This window comes from Eurosta solidaginis, unplaced genomic scaffold (assembly GCF_040869045.1).
Source record: "Eurosta solidaginis isolate ZX-2024a unplaced genomic scaffold, ASM4086904v1 ctg00001936.1, whole genome shotgun sequence".
NCBI lineage: Eukaryota > Metazoa > Arthropoda > Insecta > Diptera > Tephritidae > Eurosta > Eurosta solidaginis.
Genome location: NW_027137339.1, coordinates 13,956 through 40,427, shown reverse-complemented (window position 1 = coordinate 40,427; position 26,472 = coordinate 13,956). Strand labels below are relative to the sequence as shown.

Here is a 26,472-nt window from a genome sequence, read left to right as displayed (position 1 = left end):
TGGCAAGACGAAAGGTATGGCCTAACAATTGACGATTTACGCGAGATTGAGCATCAGACACAGCAAGCAATAGCAAAGAAAATGTGTGGTGCTGAGGGTAGCGAAAGCGATGCTGAAGATGGTGAGTGAAAATGAAATCGTGACAAGTAAGTTAACCAGTTTTATACTTTTCATAAAAATAAAATGGTATATTAACTTTGTCACAAATATCAAAATTGTAAGTCCTTAAAGGAAAATAGATAGACCCACCAATAAATATAACGAAATGATCAGGATGAAGAGCTGAGTTAATTTAGCCATGTCCGTCTGTCTATCTGTCTGTTTGTATGCACACTAGTCGCTCAATTTTTGAGATATCTTGGTTAGCGGGTATATTTAGGTGTCCGATTAGACATTTGTCGGAACCGGCCGGATCGGACCACTATAGCATATATCCCCCATACAACCGATTTTTCAGAAAAGAGAATTTCTGTCATATCTTCCTCGATTTATCAGACTGAAGCTTCAAATTTCACCATATACTTTCGTATATTGCACACATTGTTGTCTGCAAAATTGGATGAGATCGGTTGTATATATAGCATATATCCCCCACAAGCAATTGTGCAGACAAGAAGATTTTTGTAATTTTTTCTTCACGAAAATAAGTGCCATCTAAATTTTAAACCAAATTTTCTTTGGTGTGCAAAAAAGTTAAAGATTTAAGCTCAAGCTTTTAACCGTGTAGTTAAATTAGCTTCTTTAAATACAAATGAGTTAAGTTAGTTATTTTTTTTATTAAATCAAATCGTATGACAAACTTAAAAAGTTAAATCTGCATTTATTATATAATTATAATTTATAATTTATTTAAAAAAAAACCAACATCCAGTTTTTTTCTTCCAGATTTTTCATTATCCATCAATTCTTTTATGAAACCCAGAACTTCTGGATCAGCTGCATTTACATAAAGTTTAAAATTTCCGTACTTCCCATAAATCGTAAATAATCCCACCGCACAAAGCTGTCCATTGACGATGCCCGGTGCTCCAGAATCTGCAATACACACTCCACAGGCAGCTTGAACACAATACATATTTTTTCCTTTGGCGTAATCCACACATTTCTGTGGTTCTACTATAGTATCGTTATGTTTTACGAGTTTATAACGCTCTCGGTAGTATTTATATAGTAGAGGATTCCATTCGCTAATTTGGATATTTTTGCCCACCGAAAGTTGCTTTTCGCAAAGTGGTATTGGCTTCACTCCATCATTATTTTCAAAGGCTTCCTTCAGTTTAATTCCAGCTATATCTGTATCGCTGTTTCTGCGTTTTAAATTATTTTGATAAAATACTTTCTCCACTTTGCGATGTGGTCCGTGGAAGTAGTATGCATTAGTTATATTAGCTGCAACCTTCATTACATTTCTTTTTACATCTTTCAGGCATATCGCAGCTGTGATCACTATTTGCATAGTCACTAATGACCCAGCGCAATGATATTCTTCCCTATTAAGTAATGCTACCAAATAACGCCGATCGTCAGTTTTTGAATTTATATGGGTCAACAGATAGATAAGCACTACAACCAGAATCGCGAAATTGCTTAAGTTCATTTCTGATTTTTTTTTTTCGCTGCTTGTTAAGAAGTATAAAGTAACTATAGCAAGAAAAGTTTTGTGGGCGCTATTTATATACAGCGGTGAAGCTCGATGAAATTTTCGGGTGCACGGTTAGAAATCTGCGGCTAAATTTTTAACCCTTTATCGGTTCAAACACTTTTTGAAACATTTGTCTTTTAATTTTATTCAATTTCAATTTAAAACTTGTTTAGACACTAAGTTTAAAATTTAAGAATTGTTTTAAAACAAAATCAAAAAAGTTTCAAAAAATACAAAACTTGTAGTCACTTCTGGGTTTGAAACAAAAGCAAAATGTTTCAAAAATCTAAAAATATAAACTGGAATAGAAACGTTTGGTTTTAAAATAATCATAACAGTTTAAATTCGAGTCTGATAATTCAAACAAACACAAAATTTATTTGTGAATAGTCCTGCAAATTATCGAATCTTTTTCAAAAAATTTTGTTATACACATAAGGTGTTATGAAATGATTTCTAACACAGTAGGTAGAGCAACACTGTAGGAAACATCTCTAGTTCAAAACTTGTGCGTTTCTAGTATATTCGGAACCTCTACTATTTCGCCCTCTATATCTTTTACATACTTCCAACTGGCGTATTTAACATGGTGATGTCCTAGTTGGTTCGAGTTGTATTAACTTTTTTATAGTTCCGAACTGTATAAATATTTCCACTTTTGAACTAGTTGGTTTATTTGAACTATTTCCGTAGTTCCAAGCTAGAGTAAAACTGGCAGCTTAGTTGTTACTATTTGTACTAGGTGGTACTATTTCGTTGGTTCCGAACCGAAGATAAATTCTAAATGCTCCTTCTAGTACGATATTAGAGTGGGGAAGTTTGCGAAAATAAATCATACTCATAGTCGAAGTTACTTAAAGCTGGAAGCAGTTGTTTTGAGATAGCATATTTCTCAAATTAAATAAGAATAATAAGAACCCATGTTGTCGATTTTGTAACTGTGTAAAAGAAGACCGGTATAATCTATATTTTAAACAAAATTTGGTTTTTTCATATGTCCAAAATGCTTCAGATTTAGGCTCAAAATTTTAACCGTGTGCCTGCCACAATCTCTAATTATTTATTGATAAAAAGCGGCCGTCGTGGTGTGGTAGGAGCGTGCTTCGCATACCACACCGAAGGTCCTGAATTCAAGTTTCGGTCAAAGCAACATCAGAAATTCAAAACAAGTTTTTCAATTGGAAAAAGTTTGTCTAAGCGCGGCCGATGCTCGGCAGTCATTTGGCGTACACTCCAAGCGTATTTCTAGTATGAAAATAAAACATGTAGCCCGCTAATTTGTAGGGAAAATTAAAAGGGAGCAAGACGCAAATTCGAAGAGAAGTTCGACCTAAATTTTCTCTGTGATAAATTGCGCCAAGCATTAATTAATTTTTTATTTTTTTATTATTTTTTACGTTTAATGCGTCAAGAGTAAAGCAAATTCTAAAACAGTTAAACAAACAGCTTTTGTTCTACCAAAACAGCAAAGTCAATGTTGTTATGTTTATTCCAGCGAAATGAAATTAGCGCATAAATATTTGGCTATTCTTTTTCAAAGGAAATTTTAGTTGTATTTAATTGTTCGTTTCTATATTTGTACAGTTGAATTGTGATACAGTAGTCGCTCATAAATCAGAACCTTTAGTAATTAGAATGCCGAGAAATTAAAATCAACCTTTTCAATACGTTACACGATCTGAAATTAGAATCGAAAATTCTAATTTCTGAGCGTATTTTCTTTTTTGTTGCAAAATAATTATAAAAAGGGGAATCCAATTTATTCATACGCTCGGTAGTCGTTAGATTTTCGTCACGGTTCTGTACAGCTTTTTGTTAGTTTTTGTGTGAAATTCGATGCGCGTGCACGAATTTTGGTATTGTTTGTTTAAAAGTAATTCGTTGAAATGCCATATAAATGTAAGAAAAATATTTTGTCCTTGGAAACCAAAGTTAAGATCTTGGAAAAGCTTGACACAGGTGTTCAAGGGAAGCGGTTAGCCCTAGAATTTGATGTGACGCCGTCTGCAATCAGCTAATACCTATCATGCGGCTAACAAAAAACATTTCACACTGCTGAATATTAGTTATGAAGTTTTTGTTTCATTTCTGACCTTTTCTATCGATCTTTTATGTATTTTTAATGAAAAACTATATTTATTGTAATTGGAGTATTTGTTTTTTGGATCTTGTTTTGATTCAGCGTATATATACATATGTGTATATTTAATAAAAAAAAACATGTGATATGTATTTTACTGGATTGTTATCTTATATTTTATCGTTTTTATAAATAAAAGTGAATAAGACAAGATTTCGTTGTAGTTTTTCAGTGCAAATTGACTTAATTTTTAAGGTTTTATACAAATAAAACCACGTACAAGAATTAGAATTTTTCAGAAATTAGAATCATCCTAAAAACAAAGTGGTTCTAATTTTTTTTTTTTTTTTTTCTCAAAAAAACAATGTTTTTGTGCGAGAAGATATCTTATCTCTTATGTTTGGGAGTGCCTACTGTATTAAGTTCACATAGGTTAAGTGATACGTGTACAATATCACCGTACTTTTAACCCTTCCACGCATATGGGCACAGGTGTCCAAAAAATATTTCCTTGTATAGCAAGAAGGCTACAAAGTTTTTTAAACGGTTTTATTTAGCTTGACTTGACAGGCTGGTTGGATGCATGGTTGGCTGGCTGGCACGAATTTTGTAATTGAAATTTAAGTAACTTCCCTATTAGCTACAAGCTTGAAACTTGGAATATAGTTCACAACCCCATGACAATGCAATAATAAGAAAAAAATCGCCGCTAGGTGGTGCAAAGATCGAGATATTCACAAAAATTGTATTTGTGGTCCGATTTGGCTCATATGTGGAACACGTAATACATACATGAATAGAAAGAGATCTATGATGTCCGATTTGGCTCATATTTGGAACAAATATTACATAGAGTCCGGAAGAATTGACATCAAAATATTTTGGAGTTGGAGGAGGGACAAGCGCCACGTAGAGTCGAGCAAAGTCTTTGGAAGGATTATGTATTGAGGACTTAGATTGTAACAAATTGCCAGGAAAGAGTCCTTGTAATAATGAGTCACTAAATGAACTAAATAGAATGAGAAATAATAGGCAATTAAATAAAGACTAAAAAATTTAAAATAATATAATTAAAAAAAGAAATTTTAAGTTAAACGGTTTTATTGAAAACAATACGTACATGAAGTAATAATAATACTAAAAGCTAGAAAATAAATAGGTAGGTCCTAGGTACTAGTCACCACACTCCTCATCAATCTAGGGCGTTGATCAGACAATTATATAAAAGCGTTGGACTCGAAAAATTTCTATTGATATTCATAAGTAAGACCAACTGAACCTTAATCAGGTTATGCTACACCTCACATTTTTAGAAATTTCACGCGCCCAACGCTTTTATTTAATTGTCTGATCAACGCCCTAGATGGATAAGGAGTGTGATGACTAGTACCTAGGACCTACCTAATTATTTTCTAGCTTTTCGTATTATTATTACTTCATGTAAGTTTTGTTTTCAATAAAACCGTTTAACTAAAAATTTTTTTAAATTATTTTATTTCAACTTAAGTAATAGCATTTTTCGCTCTATGCTTGTTGGGTATATTCGACGCCATTTCGAACGAACGCAAATCACGGATAAGTTAACTAGTATTTAACCCCGCCAGATCGACCGCTTAAGCTCAGCTTAAACTTCAGTTAGAGTAGACTGAAAAACTGCAGAATAAGTTTAAGCGTAGTTTAACTGACAAAGTTGAAAGCCATGTCCGTTCGTCCGTCTGTCCGTCTGCTAACACGATGACTAGAGCAATTAGATGAGATATCTAAACCAAATTCGGTATACGGGCTTATCTGAACCCAAATGGGTTGGCATTGACGATATCGAAAATTTAGAAAAATTAAAAAAATTTGGAAATATGGGCATGGCACCACCCATATTTAGAAGAAGAAAATTTGTAACTTTAACATGCCTTACGGTATAGACATTACATTGATATTTGGCACAGACATTACCCTTGCCAAATTATAAAGACTGAGTGAAGATAATCAAAATCAATGCTATAAGTCGAACTAAAATCTCCAAATCCGAAAGAAGTTTGGCATAAACATTTTTTTCATAACTACCTACAACTTTTAAACTGGATTTTTACACGCTCAAGTTCATGAGTGTTAGCCTCTCCGGGACATCAGAATTCGTTTTAGAGGTATGGTTCCTTCGGCAAAGTTTCTTATTTTGATCCCTAGAATACGATTTTCACAGAGCAATGGGCGATTTTTAAATCGACGCGCCCTAATATATACATATATAAATATTTTTTTTTTTCAAAAAACTGTTATCGCCAACGTTTTTAGCGGACATTTTTGGGTCGGACATGGTATACATGAAAATTTTACAATCAAATGAAAATCTTTTAGTAGGTCATGAAAAAAACCTTAAAAATCAAAGTTGAAAAAAAATGAAATTTCGCAGGCTCGAAAATTATTTTTTTGGGTATGCGCAGGGGAACTTTTTTTCTTGAGCCCAAATCCTATCGAAAAATCGATGGTCCGATATCGGTCAACTTTTGTCCATACAAATCGACCCACCCTAATATGCATATGTACCATTTCGCAGCCTTATAACACTATTAACCGCACAAAGCAAACAACAACAGCGTTTCAAGGGCACAGTTGGGTATGTAATGTTCGGTTTACGTGTTTATTTTATATTTATCGAAAATATCTCATAAGTATGTTCGATATAATTGTAGTACCCTTAAGAAAACGCGAGTACTCCATAAATAGTGTAAGGAATACTCCTTTGGGAGTATAGGAGTGCTCCAAAACTAATCTCTATTCATACAATAAATGTGCTCCAATTAACATTGCGATGTCCTAGGAGAGGAATAGGTGATCCCACACTCGCTTTGTTTGTGAGTATTCCATAGAGTACATACGTGAGAGTACTTTCCAAAGTACTTTCACTGTAGTACTCCATGGAGCACCCACAGAGGATCATATGCCAAAGTACTAAAGAGGAATTGTGTTGTCGGAAAGAATTATCGGAGTGAATTTAATTTAAAATGAAAGTAAATGAAGAGGGGCAATAAAACTTTTATATTTTATACTACGAATATTCTTATGTTATTTAGCATTTGCGTGAATAAAGAAACTAAATATTTCTCTATACTATAGTATGTACACATAAAACCAGTGGGCTGTTGCATTTTATCAAAGTTGCCATAGTAAAATTTTATTATCAGTTATTTGTATGCAATATATTACTTTTGGCAACTCTGTTCGATCGTCATCGTGTTGTGATCACGGTCGTTAAAAAACGAGCAATGATCGGCTGATGGTGGTCCACAAAAGCATTGCAAAGGAGTATTGTTAGACTACTCCAACATGAAGAAAATGGAACACGTAATCCAACAATTTTTGCAGGGTACATATCTTATACAGTCGATTATTCGGATATTACAAATGGGATAAGATTATTGCTCAACTCCATTCATGAAAGGTATGAAGCCTTCGGCACAGCCGAAGACAATCCCGTCCTTACTTCTTAATATTTTATTTATTTACAAACTTTAGCCGACAGCATTGCTGATCTGCATGGCAGACCAATAACAAGCAGTACAGGCAGTGAACGTAGAAAATCGAGTGGCGCAACACCACCGATTGTCACCCAAGAGCCGCCAAGTGCTGACGGCACTTCAGATGAGGATGAAGAAAACGCTGGACAAAAAGTGAGCGCACGTTCACGTTCGCAAAGCATACAATTAACGAAGTCCAAATTCGGTTCTAAGGGTACGCTACATTCGCCAGCTGGCTCGGCGCATAGTTTCGATTTGCAGGTAAATATTTGATCATGAATATTTAAAATCATTGGAGTGTTTCACTAAAAAAATGCTTGCCTAAAGTGTGTAATTTATGACATAACTGTTAAAATAATTTGTAATTATACACGAAGTACGAATCTCGTTTGTGTTTACATGAATGTCTTTTATGCCTAGCTGACTTTTCGTTTTGTGCTTTAAACGGCAAGGTCGTTTAATATCTTGAGGGCTGAGGAAATATGATATAGAGCTATGAGAATTATGGATGGGAACATTTTTAGTACCTACCGAACAGTAGTCCAGAAGAGATGATAGTAGCTATCGAGCAAAATAACATAAATGGAGATCTACACATACTAAAAATACACGATCTATGATAGTGTTCGTGTTCCTACACAAGATCAAGGCCTTAGATTTACTAATTGCCTCATGTGTATCACTAATCAATAGCAAAACCAATGTAATAAGGGGATTTGTCTTCCTAGAAAAGTGTCAGGAATTGTCGTCTACACACGAGGACCCACTGACATTAAGAAGCTTTTTTTAAATAATAAGCCATCAAACAAGGGTTCCGCTTGATGATCATCATTTGCACTAATTTTTTTAAACTGGGAACATGACCAAAGGCACCGTCGATTCAAAAGCCGGTTGGAGCGTATCACTTAGGAGGACTTCTAAAAAATCAAACTCTCGTCATATCTTCCAAAAGCCCTCCACCATTTCATTTATCTCTACATCAGGGGTCGGCATTCCGTAGCACATTGTGCTCTCATTACGTATGCGAAATAGAAAGGGTTGCTGTTGACAAAATAGCAGGCATATTGTAAGTAAGGACAGGTCAACGAGAACTACTCTTCGTCTGAGGGTTGAAAACCAAGAGGACAACCATGGTCAAGGCTACTGCTGCAAAGAAGCTATTAGATGTGAGGACTCTGACAAGTTCTGCTTTATGAGATAGAAGTTAAGTCAATTATGCTCTATGAGATGCTGCTGTAGTGGAGCGCACTGGACGGATATCGCTGGTTTTTATAAACGGCGCTATTAGAGCAACACCTACCTTGGCTTTGGTGGCACGCTAAACATTACACACGAGTCGACTGTGGCCCGGTCTTTGATCAAGTTTCGGGATACGTTGTAGGGAATTTGTAACTTCGGCCACACTACCATTCTTACCGAATTAGATTCCGTCCCAGATAGGACAAACTATTATATGCCGAAAACTGCCCCATGTGTCAGTTGCTCATTAATTTTCTTGTATGAGGACTGGGGAGTTGGACTAATCTGTGGCAGTGGACAAGTTAGCTGGCTTACAGAAAAATCGACGTTGGCTGGGAAGGTTTGTAGAGGATTTTTGCAAGGAGTTAGAACTAGAGATAGTAGCAGTGTTTTTTTTTACATCTATAGACGTTTACGCTTAAACTTTATATGGATTGCTAAGCGTTAAACTTTAAATACACCTCTGAAATTGCTGCGCATAAAATTTATCCTACTTAATTTCAATACGCATTATACTCAGATGTAACTGAAATATTTGTCTATTTTTCACCCTCTACAACAATTCTATGTATTCTATGCGTGTCCACAGTTCATCGCAACTGATTCAGCTATATGTTCTCCCCTATGGCCATCAAAGGGTTGTGTCTCCGCTTTTCGGTACACCCTGTGCTGTAGCTAGTTATTTAACCACTGTCGCTAGATGGGTCTCCTAAGCATTATCTAAGCGAGGATAAGCATTTTTTTTTACGTGCAAACGTAAACGTATACGCGTGTGAAAAAAAAACGGCTAATTTTTCTTCTTCCAAACGGAGTTTGAGCCGATTAAGAATGCACTTAATGTGATAATATCTATACTGTAAGAGAACTTAAAGTCTAAGCGAAAGCCAAGAGTCTTACCAAAATTCTGAGATCATCCGTAAGTGTAGTCTAAAAGTGCCTAATCTCGTTTGTGGCTGGATCAAACTAAAGTAAGGATGATCTGAGTCAATATCAGTATTCCAAGAAGTTGTCACATAAATTTCTCTGCGCGCAACTGAAGTGATCATAGGGGGCAGTAGAGAGTACAGAACTCCGCTAGCTATGCGGATGGTCAGAACTAGATAACGTCGAGCCGTTTTAGTGCACTAAAGCAACAAAGTGGTCAATAATTAGCCTAACACAAACACAAAAAAAAAAAAAATTGGCAAAAATATTTCGGTCTTGACAACCAAGTTCGACATAGGTTTCATTCAAGATTATATTTTTATATTGCTATAACTTTTATCACCGTAATCGCATGTGGTATCAAACCCCGCATGCTTCCCCTACCGGGGTATCTACAACTCAACCTAATGCAACCCGGACCGCTTGAGGCATGTTGAGGTCCTTCTCTGCTTAGGTGGAGATTGGGCTCAAATGACGAACTGAGGCATACCTGAAAGTCCGCACTGGTACACTGAACAACTCCGATATCTCACAGAACTTCTCACAAATTTTACTCAATATGCGTCTGGGAGGCGGTACCCTGTCTACCAAGTTCTTGTTGCTGTGTCTTTAAACTTTTCATCGAAGTAAGCATTTTCTTAAGTTATGAGTATCTACACCTCCTAAGGAGATATGCCGTGACGGCAACCATAAGTGATATTTGAACTTTGTTGCAACTTTGCTCGCAAGGGCACATTGAACACATCGCTCCGGCTGTTGGAGCCATAATTTCGAAATAGTAAAAGAATTTGTTTATTTTGGAACTAGCATTAACACTAACAATTATATCAGCTCTGAAATCCAGCAAAGAATCACTCATGCCAATAAATGCTACTTTGGACTAGGTAGGCAATTGACATGTAAAGTGCTCTCTCGGCAAACAAAAATGATGCTCTACAAGTCAATTATCCGTCCCCTCTTGCTATATGGTGCAGAAGCATGTACCATGACAACATCAGCTGAAGAGATAAAGAGAAAAGTTCTTCGAAAAATTTAGGTACCTCTACGCGTTGGCGATGGCGAGTACCGAAAAAGATTTAACGATGAGCTGTACGAGCTTTACGCAGTCATAAACATAATCTATCGAATTGAAACGCAGCGGATACGCTGGCTAGGCCATGCTATGCGAATGAGAGATGACGCGCCGGCTAAGAAAGTATTTTTATCGGAACCCGCCAATGGAAGCAGAGGAAGTGGGCGGCCACCACTCCGGAAAACGATTTAAACTCCCTTGGTGTGACCAATTGGTGCCATTAGGCATAGCGAAGGGGCGACTGGTGCGCTTTGTAGGACGGCCATAACGGTTTAAGCGGTTAAGCGCCAATTAAGTAAGCAAGTAATTGAAGCGATTAAGATAGCCGAGGTGTCTTTCGTTCCTTCCATCTATGCTCGGGCGAAATTGGAAGTAACGAAAGAAAAATTTTAAAATCTAACTTAATATGTATTCCTTCTACAAACTCAGGGTTTTAATACGAGGGCAAATCTTACCTCTTAAATTATGCATTCTCTCGACTGAGGTCCAATTAAATTAGTATCTAATTTTAAAAGGATGCTTACTTTGCGACCTCCTTCACCCTTCAAGGCATTCAATTTTCCATTACTTTGCAAAACTTGCATTTGTATTTCTTCTTGTTAACACTATTTTTTTAAATTTAAACGAAAACACTAATTAAAAAAATTTATTAATAGCCGCATGCTAAGAGTACACACCACAAACGCGTAAGTTTCTTTGTTTTACTAAATGTAATATCTGAACGCAAAATCGTATGCCTTTTTTTATTTTTATTGTTTAATTGGGTTTCTTTCTTATAGAAGTTTTCTAGTTTTACAACAAAACTAAAGCGAACGTTTGGTGTGATCGGTTCTAGAGTGAAAAGAACTTTCCACACAGAAGTTTAAATCTTGTTAAATGTAACACATAGATGGCGCCATTTTCATTTCGCTGTTTGAAAACGCCTACTCACTTTGTAAACCGAACCACCTCGTTGTTATAGTCTTTTACAAAAGTATTGCTCCCAGCAAAATAACTAATTATTCAAAAATTTCAGGTTGCAAATTGGCGTATGGAACGTTTAGAGGTGGATACTAAGTCGAACTCTGACGAAGAGTTCTTCGACTGCGTTGGTAAGTACTTTATATACCGAAAACATAGTTTCTTAAGGAGATGGAAATTACGTCTGTAATTGTGACTTCATCAGAGCATCTAAAAGAGCACAGCGAATTGGAGTTACAGGTTCAGAAGAATTACCGTAACTGACGCATCTCACACTCACAATCACACTTATCAATAATCAGAAACATCGACCAATTACAGATTCTTTCATATGATAAATTATCTGCGATAGTGTGAGTCAATGTATGTATGATTTGTGCTGCAACTAACTAGCAGTAGCTATTGCAATCACAATCTCATTGCCTAATATTTCGCAGATAAGGACTTCTCTGATCAGAGCCGTTTTGTAATAAACATGCTTCCGAACGAAATCTAGCTCAGTCACGGTGATTTCTTTGAATATATCCCTGCGATTTAGTTTGATCTTTCTGTCGGTGTGACAATATCAGTAGTAATCGCTGACCAAATCACAAATGCCTTGACTCACGATGTCGCAGCTAATTTCTTTGCTGAGACAAAAATTGTGATTGTGATTTACATTATATTGTAACGAAGTTAGAGAAATTCCGCTTATTCCAAACCTACTGCTAACGTTCGAATCGCTAAACTGTTGAATAAATAACTCCAATATTCAATAATGCAAAATGGTCTTTAGAGTACTTATACTTCAAATTATAAGGTAAGTGTCCCTAATTTCGTGGTAGTACGTTATTTCGGGGCATTTCGATTTTTTCTTCCAATCAAAGAATTGGGGGAGTGTTTCTTTAAACTGAAAATTTCATAATAAAAATTCGTTTTTACGGTATAATAATTGATATTTTACTAATTTTTAATATTAAACCTAATATTAAATATCAAGCAATATATAGTTGGAAGTTCGGAAAATAAGCCTATTGTAAGGAGGCCTCTTAAGAAAAGTGTTAAGGTATAGTGTATTTTCTTAAGCCTGTAAAAATTTTATCGGTAAATTTTTTTATGATGATAATTTTTTGATATTTAGTGAACATTTCTTAAAAATTTCTATTACTGCAAAACTCATTCCAATAATTTTTTTTTTACTTTTTTTTTTTATATTTCTAACCCACGGAATTAGGGACATACTTTTTTGTGATGTAGGGTAATATAATACTTTATGTTTTTCATATTTTCTTTAACATTTTATAAGAAACTCTATTTTTTTAAGTATTTTAATTTTGAATAACCTGTATAAATGGTTGTGCGGAAATAGACTGAAACTGAATATAAATAAAACGAAATTTATGATAATAACATGGAGGAACGTTAATGAGGATATAATTGGTTTAAAAATAAATGATGAAAGCATACAAAAAGTTGACAGTATAAAATATTTGGGAATTATAATTGATAACAAACTCAAGTTTGAAGAAAATATAAACTACACAGTCCAGAAAGTTGCGAAAAAAATTGGGGTTATGCAGAGAACATCCAAATATATTCAAAAAAAGTACAAAATAATTATATATAAGTCCATTATAGAACCGCACTTTGTAAACTGCCCATCTATTCTATTCATTGTGCCAGACAAAGAAATAGATAAACTTCAAAAGATGCAAAACAGATGTATGAGATTTATTCTTAAAAAACCTAGAGATAATCGTACGGCTGATATGCTGAGAAGTTTGAACTGGTTAAGTGTCAAGCAAAAGATTTTTTTTCACGCTATGAAGTTTATATTTAATATTAAAAGTGAAAATGTACCTGAATATCTAAGTAAAAACGTAGTATTAGTTAAGCAAACACATAACATTAATACAAGGAATAAACACAATTTCAAACTGCCTTTATTTAGAACTGAAATAGATCTGCAAAATATTTTTTATAAAGGTCTAAAAAGTTTCAATGAACTGCCTATAGATATAAAAAGTTGTAATGAAATCGTAGCTTTTAAAGCAAAACTTTATGAATATTGTAAAACCTTAGCAATAAGATAGTAAATTGTAATATAATTTAATTTATGAATTAGGCTTTTTTGCCGTAATAAATAAATGAAATGGCGATCACCGTAGTGTGATGGTAGCGTGCTCCGCCTACCACACCATATGCCCTGGGTTCAAACCCCGGGCAAAGCAACATCAAAATTTTAGAAATAAGATTTTTCAATTAGAAGAAAATTTTTCTAAGCGGAGTCGCCCCTCGGCAGTGTTTGGCAAGCGCTCCGGGTGTATTTCTGCCATGAAAAGCTCTCAGTGAAAATTCATCTGCCTTTCAGATGCCGTTCGGAGTCGGCATAAAGCATGTAGGTCCCGTCCGGCCAATTTGTAGGGAAAATCAAGAGGAGCACGACGCAAATTGGAAGAGAAGCTCGGCCTTAGATCTCTTCGGAGGTTATCGCGCCTTACATTTTTTTTATTTAAATAAATGAAATGAAATGAAATGAAATATTAAATAAACCCCCGAGGAAGATTTTAATTTAATTTCGTGGCACACTTTTATTAATCTATTCGTTAATATTTTAATCAAAAAGCTCTGCGAAGCACAACATTTTAACGAAATAATGGCGTTATGGAACTTTTGTTTATTCAATAATTTTTCATTTAATTTAAAAAAAAGGTATCAAGATTTCAACTTCTTTACTATAGTTTTGAATGAATATTGATAATAGAAAAAAAAAAATTTTGAATATAAACCTCGAATTACCGTTTAAAGCGATACCACGAATTTACGTACACCAAATTTTGTGCATGCCCCTAATTTCGTGGTATACTGCCCATTTATATTTCAGCAGGAAAGCACGCATTTTTGGAGTGGAGTTATTTATGCGCGTATTTTTTCAAATAAATTTAAGAAAACTGCCTCAAACTTAATTCGATCTCTATTCGCTGATTATTGGTTTAATAACTTAATTTTATAGAAAAAATGACAAAAGCTCGTTACACAAAAGAAGATTTGACAGAAGCGCTTAATGGTGTCACTAATGAAAAAAATAAAAAACAAAAATAAAAAAAACAAGTAAGGAAGGTTAAGTTCGGGTGTAACCGAACATTACATACTCAGTTGAGAGCTATGGTGACAACATAAGGGAAAATAACCATGTAGCAAAATGAACCGAGGGAAACCCTGGAATGTGTTTGTATGACATGTGTATCAAATGAAAGGCATTAAAGAGTATTTAATGAGGGAGTGGGCCATAGTTTTATAGGTGGACGCCATTTAGGGATATAGCCATAAAGGTGGATCAGGGTTGACTCTAGAATGCGTTTGTACGATATGGGAATCAAATGAACGGTGTTAATGAGTATTTTAAAAGGGAGTAATCCTTAGTTCCATAGGTGGACGCCGTTTCGAGATATCGCCACAAAGGTGGACCAGGGGTGACCCTAGAATTTGTTTGTACAATATGGGCATCAAACGAATGGTGTTAATGAGTATTTTAAAAGGGAGTGGGCCTTAGTTCTATAGGTGTTCGCCTTTTCGACATATCGCCATAAAGGTGGACCAGGGGTGACTCTAGAATGAGTTTGTACGATATGGGTATCAAATTAAAGGTATTAATGAGACTTTTAAAAGGGAGTGGTGGTAGTTGTATATGTGAAGGAGTTTTCCAGATATCGACCAAAATGTGGACCAGGGTGACCCAGAACATCATCTGTTGGATACCGCTAATTTATTTATATATGTAGTACCTGCCAAGATTTTAAGGGTTTTTTATTTCGCCCTGCAGAACTTTTTCATTTTCTTCTACTTAATATGGTAGGTGTCACAACCATTTTATAAGGTTTTTTCTAAAGTTATATTTCGCGTCAATAAAACAATCCAATTACCTTACCATGTTTCATCCCTTTTTTCGTATTTGGTATAGAATTATGGCATTTTTTTAATTTTTCGTAATTTTCGATATCGAAATAGTGGGCGTGGTCATAGTCGGATTGCGTTCATTTTTCATACCGAGATAAAGTGAGTTCAAGTAAGCACGTGAACTAAGTTCATTAAAGATATGTCGATTTTTGCTCAAGTTATCGTGTTAATGGCCATGCAGAAGGACAGACGGACGACTGTGTATAAAAACTAGGCGTGGCATTAACCGATTTCGCCCATTTTCACAGAAAACAGTTAACGTCATAAAATCTATGCCCCTACCAAATTGGATTGGTTAATTTTTGTTCGACTTATGGCGTTAAAAGTATCCTAGAGAAATTAAATGAAAAAGGGCGGAGCCACGCCCATTTAGAAATTTTCTTTTATTTTTGTATTTTGTTGCACCATATCATTACTGGCGTTGAATGTTGACATAATTTACTTATATACTGTAAAGATATTAAATTTTTTGTTAAAATTTTACTTAAAAAAAAATTTTTTTTTAAAAGTGGGCGTGGTGCTTCTCCGATTGTGCTAATTTTTATTAAGCGTACATACAGTAATAGCAGTAACATTCCTGCCAAATTTCGTCATGATATCTTCAACGACTGCAAAATTACAGCTTGCAAAAGTTTTAAATTAACTTCTTTTAAAAGTGGGCGGTGCCACGCCCATTGTCCAAAATTTTACTAATTTTCTATTCTGCGTCATAAGGTCAACTCACCTACCAAGTTTCGTCGCTTTATCTGTCTTTTGTAATGAATTATCGCACTTTTTCGGTTTTTCGAAATTTTCGATATCGAAAAAGTGGGCGTGGTAGTCCGATATCGTTCATTTTAAATAGCGATCTGAGATGAGCGCTCAGGAACCTACATACCAAATTTCATCAAGATACCTCAAAATTTACTCAAGTTATCGTGTTAACGGACGGACGGACATGGTTCAATCAAATTTTTTTCGATCCTGATTATTTTGATATATGGAAGTCTATATATATCTCGATTCCTTTATATATGTACAACCAACCGTTATCCAATCAAACTTAATATACTCTGTGAGCTCTGCTTAACTGAGTATAAAAATTTTAGTAATAATAAATAAAAGTAATTTTTAGAAAAATAACAAGTTACATCAATTGAATAAATTTTTTTTATTGTTTATTTTTGTTTTAAACCTTTTTCATTTAATGTTACTTATTTCATATCAATAATGTCTAAAGTTCTAAGAAATCTTAGATTTAATGAAAAAATACAAAACAAACAAAAAATCAAAAAGAAAATAACAACAAAAAAATAAAAAGTTTTTGAACAGAACGTACATTAAAAAGAAAATAACAACAAAAAAATAAAAATAAAACAATTCAAACGAGGTAATAAGCATAAATCCAAAGAAAAGTTTATTTTGGAAACATTTAAAAAAACCAAATTATTTTTGAATGCACACAAAAATATTATTATAACTGACGCCGACAAAGGAAACAAAACCGTGGTACTATACAAAGAAGAATATACCGAAAAAATTAGGAAAATAATAGACGACAAAAACACATATAAAACACTTAGGAATGATCCTACTAATGAACTCCAAAGGAAAAACAATTGACTAGTAGAAGACTTATACAAAAACAAAGCCATTACCTTAAAAGAAAAACAACAGCTTATGTGCTCAACTGCTAATGCCCCCAGAATGTATGGCTTGCCTAAAATACACAAACCTGGTCATCCATTCCGTCCAATGGTATCGTCCATAAATGTACCATGTTACAGATTATCTAGATATGTTGGATATATCCTCAAAGATTTAATATCTGATGAACTCAATATAAAAAATGCCTTTGAATTCAAAGAAAAAATCAACAATATAAATCTTTCCGACGACGACATACTGGTGTCGTTTGATGTAGTATCATTGTTTACTAATATACCTACGATGCTCGCGATCAAGATAATAATGAAAAAATGGGATGAGATCTCCAGAAGAAACTCCATCACAAAAAAACAATTTCTGGAATTACTGAACTTTTGTTTAAAAGATAATAATTATTTCCTGTGGGACGATAGGCTTTACGCTCAAACCTATGGAATACCGATGGGAAACCAATTCTCTCCTACTATAGCCGACTTGGTATTGGTGACCTATTAAATGACGCTATGGCAGAACTTAAAGAAAGGTCAAATATAAATATAAAATTATTATGTAAATACGTGGATGATATATTTGCTATCGTGAAGAGAAGGGACTTAGATCAAATCCTACATACCCTCAACAAGTACCACAACAAACTCAATTCACGGTGTAAGTTGAAAATAATGGCAGTATCCCCCTTTCTAGACACACGTATCTTCAAAATGGACAATAAACTTGTGCTAGATTGGTATACCAAACCCACTTCATCTGGGTGTTTAATTAATTATCTTTCAGCCCAACCCTCTAAATATAAATTGAATACCGCAAAAAACCTCATATATAAAGTGCTGAAAATTTCCCACCAAAAATTCTGGGATAAAAATTTGAAAAAAATCACTAATATATTAATACAAAATAATTACCCTCACACACTCATACAAAATCTAATAAAACAGGAAATGGAACAGGGCTCGAATTACATATTCCGTGATCGAAACGGCAATCGAACGAATAAAGATTACGTGACTGATCGTACGAATGGCAATATTGGTATTATGAGGTACGTTCAGTAACGTATCGTAATTTATGACAGGCAATAATAGATTGAATGGTGATTTGTAATAGATATTTTGACAGTTAAATATGATATTCTAATTGTAAATAAGAAAAATTATTTATTTACATTGTGGAATAAATTCCTAAGCAACTTTTAAAAGGAAAACAGGGGAAAGAAGTGCTTACAAAGAAATTAACACAGGTATTTCTAGTGATGAGTGCACAATTAATAATAGATATGAAAAAGAGGTGGAAGAGAGTTCCTCCTAGTTGCCAAAACTAAAGTTTTCATTTTACTGATGCTTCTAGTTTTTGCTCGGACCAATTTTAATTTACTTAAACCTAATGAATTCAATAAAGTAATATTGTCCGAAATCGTTAATGGAGCACGAATGGAATTTTAGTCCAGTTCTATACGGCAGCATGACACATTCACCATTAAAATAATAAAACAACTTGTGCTAATCTCAAAGGCAAATTTGTCAGCTTCCGTTTTCAGATTTCGCGATCTATCTAAAATATATAATTATAAATACTTTTACTTATTTTATATTTTTACAATTTGTTGTGTACGTTCACTGAACACATAATACGGAATTTTGATAGCAGCTATTCGTTCACGTATCTCGTAATACCAAATAAGTACTTTTAAGAGACGAGTGTTCGGTTCACGGAATACGTAATTCGGGCCCAGATTAAACACACAAAAATCAACAACACTACAGAAAATACCGATGCCAGACCTAAACAATTTTATAGTGTAACATACATACCTAGGCTAACAGACAATTTTAACAAAAGCTTAATCAAAAGCAACAACAACGTATGTTTGGCATATAAATCTAACATAACCCTGTCAAGTATCTACACCAAAACAAAAACCCCGATTCCAACGTCACAACAAAACAATGTAGTTTACGAAATCCAATGCAAGGGAACAGAAAACCAAACATGCAATAAAACATACATAGGAACAACAAAACGTACACTAGGCGTAATACTGTTTTCACACAGAAACTTAATGATCTCATTTCACCTGCTAATGAAATCGTAAATTTTTTGCTTTCACACAGAAGTAAGTGCTCGATTAGTATGAAGGATGAGACAGACAATCATGGCGGAACGATACAAGGTGGGAGCATGGTGACATACCTACAAACAAACAAAATTCCATGTACTTGTAAATTCGATGGACAAATGTCAAAATCGTACTGCGCCGGTAGTTGATGTATCAAATCAAATAAAAAAGGTTATAATCAGTTGTTCGATGCGGCCACCTTGTATCGTTCCGCCATGCAGACAAAGAAATTTGCTTTGAAAACTAAGAAGCGGAAACGGAAGCGGAACGCTGCCAACAGAGTTGCATTGTGCTTTTGACTTCATTAGGCATTCGATTAGCTACTAATGAAATAATAATAGATTCGAATTTTGTAGGGAAGATTGAGCCCAATAAGCGTCTTAATGTAGAAAACTGCCTTTATTATTCAATAAGCCGTCTGTGTGAAAACAGTATAAGATTAAAAGAACATGCTGCAGACATTAAAAACAACAAAAACAGCACAGCACTATCGCAACATACAACAGCCACTGGCCACATAGCTGACATAAACAATGGGAAAATCTTAGACAAAGAAAAACGAGGAAAAGTCAGATTGACACTGGAAAGCTTGCGAATAATGCAAAACAGAAGCCGAACTGTAAACAGGAAAGAGGACACTGATGACATTTCATTCGCTTATTTATTATGTTTATGATAACTGTTGGTTTTTTCTACTTATGGATCAAAGTCTAATTTGACAAGTATACCTAAACAGAAGGGTATCTAAACCTTTTAAATTTTGACTTGAATTTAATTTATTTATTAATGACAACTGTGCATTATGTAAATAATAATTACATATTTATACACATAAATTGTAAGTTTTTTATCTTAACGTGATATTTACACAAAAATTTTTTCAATTTTAAGTTCTATAATTTTCTAGGGCTTGTGGAATAGTGGAGTCCTTTGACTTGCACTAAAGCAAATTTTGGTCATTGCCGCCTATTTCTATTACATACATATACAAAAATAAAAAGCTTTTGAAAAGTACGTAGGTAGGTTGAACTGGCCGGTCCATGAGGACCTCACATAGACTGATTGAGTCCAGAAGTTTGTTGTTTGTTGTTTGAAAAGTACGTACATTAAACTAATTTTTTTTTTACCTGTTTATTTTGGTATTGAAACTCTTTCTTTTATAAAAACAATAACAACAAAAAAACAAAAAAATTTCTAAATATGAATTTCAGTAAATGAATTTGTGTATCTTTAGGAATTTGCCCTTTAAATCAATTATAACTATCTTTTTCCATAAAATTATATTTTAACTAAATACCACGAAATTAGGGACGTTTTACCACGGAATTAGGTACATTGGACAATTTTTTCCACGAAATTAAGTACATTTGAGGTACTCACACATTTTGATTTATATAAATTTAAACATTTGTTAGTTTTGTTTGAAAGTAGATGGAAACTTATCTTAATTGATCAACTAAATGGGAAAAATTTACTTTTTTAGTTGTCCTTCATTTGTTTTAACGCAAGAGAGGTAGAAAATCAGAAAAATCCTTAGTACCACTTCACTTCGCAACTAATAGCGTGCTTAAATCAAACTGTTACAGACTACTCAGCTTGCGCTGCTTTTATACTCTCCTTTGCTTCATTCGCATATTTCTACTAAAGCCTAGACGTTTCGCCTTCTAGAATCACTTGCTTGGTTACCAGCGATATACTTGTATATTTGCAGTTTAGGCGTTTCTCATATTCATATGCGTGTGTATGTCAGCACTACTTCTACTTATGACCACAAGTGTGTGCGCGTAATATCTCTTCATTGCCTTGTATGAACGTGCGTAAATGATGATTAATTTGTTTACGTACCAAGAGTGGCAGCTTGCTTTATTTTTGTTGTGCCTTTATTTAATAACCGCCTAGTGAAGTGAGTATCACTTAGTGATTCTACTAGTCATCACAATATTATTTTTCTATCAATGTTCGGGTCACCAAAAATAATGCAAATCGCTGCGACTTTCAAATCGCAGTTGCAAATCACGATTTTCCTTGGTTCTAACAATAGTTGCTTGCATACCTGCATATCCTTATAACTCACTGTTTTTCGTTTTTGCTTTAGATACCAATGAGACAAACTCACTTGCCAAATGGAGTTCGCTTGAGCTACTCGGCGAAGGTGATGACAGCCCACCTCCAACAAGTGGCGTGGCTTACAAAGATAGTGAAAAAGATGGCATTTTCAATCAGGACTTCCTTATGCGCGTTGCTTCCGAACGTGGCAATAAGCGTCAACTTCGTTCCTCGGCTAGCATAGATCGTGCACATGAAACTTCACCGCTAGGTTCGCCAGGTGCACCATCTTGTTGCACCACTATACTCATACTCGTTGTACATGCGGGCAGCGTTTTAGGTAAGACGTGAGAAGTAAATGCTTACAAAATGAAGCTAATAATGTTTTTTTTTTTTGTTTTTTTTGTTCATTTCAGACGCCATCAGTGAGCTGACCGCCAAGAAGTCAGACATTACCACATTTCGCGGCGCTTTCGAGGGGGTTATGCGTCAACATTATCCAAGTTTGCTGAGTCATGTCACAATAAAAATGGTTCCATGTCCTTCCATTTGTACCGATGCATTAGGAATACTCTCTAGCCTTAGTCCGGGGTTTCAAAGGGTTGTGTAGCGCAATATATAGCTTCTCCAACCCAATTGTCAACCTCACCTTCGAGCGGCGAATCCCGTTTCACTAACAGACGAGGCTCTGGCGACCCCAAGCTCCTCATGGAACTTGGGGGTGGGAAGGGAGGGATGGCCTGAAGGTTTATTGCGGCCATATAAATCGTTCCCGAGATGGTCGGGCCAGCACCTTAATGGTGCTGTGCTACCGGAGCGTATCGGATCTGTATCCGACAAAGGACCATCACATCGATAACACTCCCCAAAGCCTTCGGGGAGTAACCTAATCGCTACAACAACAACAACAACAGCCTTAGTCCATACTCATTTGATGCTTCGCCATCGGCAGCCGATATACCAAATATAGCCGATGTACCTATTGGCGCAATACCGTTGCTATCGGTGGCATCACCAGAATTTCAAGATATCGTTAATAAGACAGTGACAGCAGCAAATATTGTTTATCATGAATTTATGAAATCTGAAGAGAGTCACGGTTTCGCCGGTCAAGTGGTAATGCTGGGTGATTCTATGGGTCCGCTGTTGGCTTATGAAGCGTTGTGCCGCGGTAATTCCTCTGATGGTGGTGGTGCTGATGATTTTGGTGGCGGTAGCCGTTCATCGCGCACAGATGACGATGAACGTTTTGTCGATTCAGATTTGGATGCGAAACGTTTATTGGTTGCGCCATCGCCACGTCGTCGACGCTCCTCATCGAGTGATTCGCGTGGTAATAAGCTGGAGTTTGAAGTGGGTGATTTTTTTATGTTTGGCTCACCGCTTTCCATTGTGTTGGCATCGCGCAAGTTGCACGATGCTAAAGCGGGTAAGTTGCGCTTGAAGTTTGTAAAGTTTTGCCACTTATATTAATGAGTTGTGTATCTTTCGCACAGCCATGGTCCGACCAAACTGTAATCAAGTGTACAATTTATTCCAATATACCGATCCAATTGCTTCCCGTCTGGAGCCATTGCTCAGCGCCAGGTTTTCCATGTTGGCACCAGTAAATGTTCCACGCTATGCTAAGTATCCATTAGGCAATGGGCAGCCTTATCATTTATGTGAGTTTCTAATTAATAGAAAATTTTTCAATATATTTATTTACCTTTTTTTACAGTGGAGGTCATTCAGTCTCACCCACAGCATTTTAACGATGCCAACAATACATTTAATGGCAGACGTTTATCGGATGCTTCCATGCAAAGTACTATATCTGGTCTAATTGAAATTATATCGCTAAGTACAATCCACTCACGTAAGTTGCTAGTTAATTTAGAAAGCTTGAGCATAAGTTTTAGAGAGAAAGTTTCCCTAAACATAACACGTTACTCTTATAAAGCCTTGTAGCACTGCAAAGCAACTCACACTTGGAAAATAACTATAACATAATTACATTAGAATGGACCAGTTTCTTTTGGCGACATTTTTCCTATCAGATTGTTTTAGTGAAAATAAGTCCAAGAAGCCTTTTTCGAAAATGAAAGAACAAAAGCTAACACAAGTTTCGAAAACTCGAAATGAGTTCGCAATATCCTTCAATATAAGAGCAAAGTAGTTAGCTTCTTTGGCTTAAGTCTCAAAATTGGTAATGCATTTCTTTTTGCCTTAGAATTTTATGTGATATGTTTATCAGACAAAAATAATTTTGAAAATGTTGCTTAAAAACCTAATTTACATCCAATATTGATATTTGTAAAATTAGACTTATTAATCATATAAATTACATATATACATTATATCTGCAGTCCAAATGAAATGGTGGGGCACAAAACGTTTAGATTACGCTTTATATTGCCCGGAAGGTTTGAGTAATTTTCCAGCTCACGCTTTGCCGCATTTGTTCCATGCCAGTTATTGGGAAAGCGCCGATGTGATTGCATTCATTTTGGACAGGTGAGTATTGGTTATTTTAAAGAAAAAAATTTGATTAGGTGTTTTTTATTTTGGTGAGAGCTTGAGGTTTAGAGAAAAAAACCTATGTACCGTAGAGTTCAACAACCTCGAGAACATGTGAAAGAATATAAACCGATGATATCTCGAAAAAAAAAATACTTCTAATAGGGTCTACACACAGTGAATCAGATTCAAGAGTCAGTTTCGATGTGTAAGTGAAAATATTTTAGTATTAGTCCCACAGACATGACTCTAGCTGACTCGTACACCTACAAAGCTGACTCGCTAGTGAGATGCACCGTAAGAACTGATTATCAGTTCAGCGGACCAGGGAAAACAGCTGATCTGCAGCGTCGCCCGTTCATTAGAAAAATCAAAATTTCTTCCTCCAACTTCTTGAGACTAACAGAATCTAACAGAATCCAGAATGTATAAATAAGATATTAGCTGACATGACAATTTGGCGTTAAACGGAGTCAAATCTGGCCTAACATATAACAGGGACTTTATTACCGAAGTGGTTGACTTATACAAAATATAAGATATACTTCGGGCGAGGAATGAAAGGAGATCATGGGCTTCGTCGTACTCGAAGCAGCAGCTACCCTGCTCCAAAACAATAAAATCTTAGAGGTCAATGTAACGATTTTTGCTTGCACTCGCGATATCTTGCAAGGAGGGGTCGAGCTGGGCTGGCGTTCATAGAGTATCTCGATATTCCGAAATGGATATAAACGAGGTCGACAGTCACAAGCGACCATCATTAAGTTATCTTTTGAGGAAAACCGCAGAATACAGTTCTAGGCCAACAAACTTGATCGCACCTAACCGAAATGATTGTCCGGTATTGAGGTTCTTATGACAATGTTTGTGAAAGGCGTGAAATTTTTTATTATGATTAACATATTGCACTAATTCACCGATTTTCATACAAGAGCATATGCTCACAGCGTTCCATCTGCAGAAGTTGTCGGGATGAGGAGAAAGAGTAGTCGTTTCATCACTTCCTCCGCTAATTGGAGAATAATAATATAATTCACAATATTAACTTGTTCTAGTGGTTAGGTGAATAGTTCCCATTAATGCCCTCTCAACCTATGCAGTTTCGTAGTCCTTGGATAAAAACTACGGGTCATGATAAATTTATAGAGTACTTAAAAAAAACAAAATTCTATCACTGTACTTCGTACAAGCTTTCCTATTTATATCTGTTCTTAAACGAGTTCATAAAACGTATCTGTCCCCATTTGTCATCTATCTACTGTTCCCACCCTCAACTAAAGTTTCAAGGCTTTAACATAAGATCAGTTTTCAGATTTTATTTATATATTTCTATTGTTTAATCCGGGATCCACCTTTCATCTCATATATTGAGAACGGAGGAGACATTCTTAGTTTCTTCAACCTTTTTGCTTTGAACTGTTCCCAAGCGAATTTTTGAAATGATTATGATCCTTTTTAAATGCTAGCCTTGAAGGCCACTGTTCAATGTCTGACGTTGACACTTTTTCGTAGTACAGAAAGTCACAAATATTGATAATTTTCTTCATTGACCCTGAAAAAATATAAGTCAAATCGTGTCACCTCACGAGGCCAACAATAGATAAATTGGTTCCTAAGAGCTTAAAAATAAAGAGAATTATTAAATCTTCTAAACAAATTCTAATTTTTTCCATAAAAAAAGTTTATGAATTACAACAAAATTCCGCTATTTCCAGATTGGCAAATTCGATGGCATTCCATTTGTCGGATCTGCTGATGACAAAGACACCGTCACCTTCCATCCGAGTCAGCCACGTGAGAAATGGATGAAAAAGCGTACTTCCGTCAAGCTGAAAAACGTTGCTGCCAATCATCGAGCCAACGATGTCATTGTGTTAGAGGGACGTGAACAATGTTTGAATGCCCGTTTTATGTACCGCCCACTCGATATGATCACTTTGCATGGCGAAAAAGTCAATAAACATTTAATGAAAGATCTACCAGCTGGCGAATGGACATTCCTTGCCACCGAATTGACTGATAAAACGGGACGTATCTCATATAGCATACCCGATCGAGTTGCATTGGGCTATGGTATTTATCCAGTGAAAATAATTGTACGCGGTGTTCATGCATCAATCGATTGTTATTTGGCCATTGTACCACCAATGACCGAATGCGTGGTATTTAGTATTGATGGTTCCTTTACGGCATCGATGTCGGTGACGGGGCGTGATCCAAAAGTACGTGCTGGTGCAATTGATGTATGTCGGCATTGGCAAGAGTTGGGATATTTGCTGATCTACATTACAGGACGTCCAGATATGCAACAACAGCGAGTAGTCTCATGGTTAAGTCAACACAATTTTCCACATGGTCTTATTTCATTCGCCGATGGGCTATTGACAGATCCATTGGGTCACAAGACCGCTTATTTAAATAATTTAGTTCAAAATCATGGAATCTCTATAGTCGCCGCATATGGTAGCAGCAAAGATATAACGGTCTATACGAATGTGGGTTTGCGTCCAGATCAAATATTTATTGTAGGCAAAGTAAGTTGGTATGCGTGAAAGTGTGATACAAAATAATAGATTTTTTTCCTTTTTTTAATACACATTTTAGGTTAGTAAAAAATTGCAATCGAATGCTACGGTGCTAAGCGATGGCTATGCTGCCCATTTGGCTGGTTTACAGGTAATGGGCGGCTCACGTCCTGCCAAAGGCAATGCACGCATGGTAATTCCGCGTGGTTGCTTCAATTTACCTGGGCAAGCTTCGAATCTACGGCGCAGAAGGTATGTGGATGTGCATATAGTTTAG

At 35.5% G+C, this 26,472-nt stretch overlaps 1 pseudogene; it reads left to right on the top strand.

Annotated features, from left to right (window-relative positions):
• The first annotated feature begins 6 nt into the window (after positions 1–6).
• On the top strand, positions 7–26,472 carry LOC137236353 (protein retinal degeneration B-like; annotated as a pseudogene).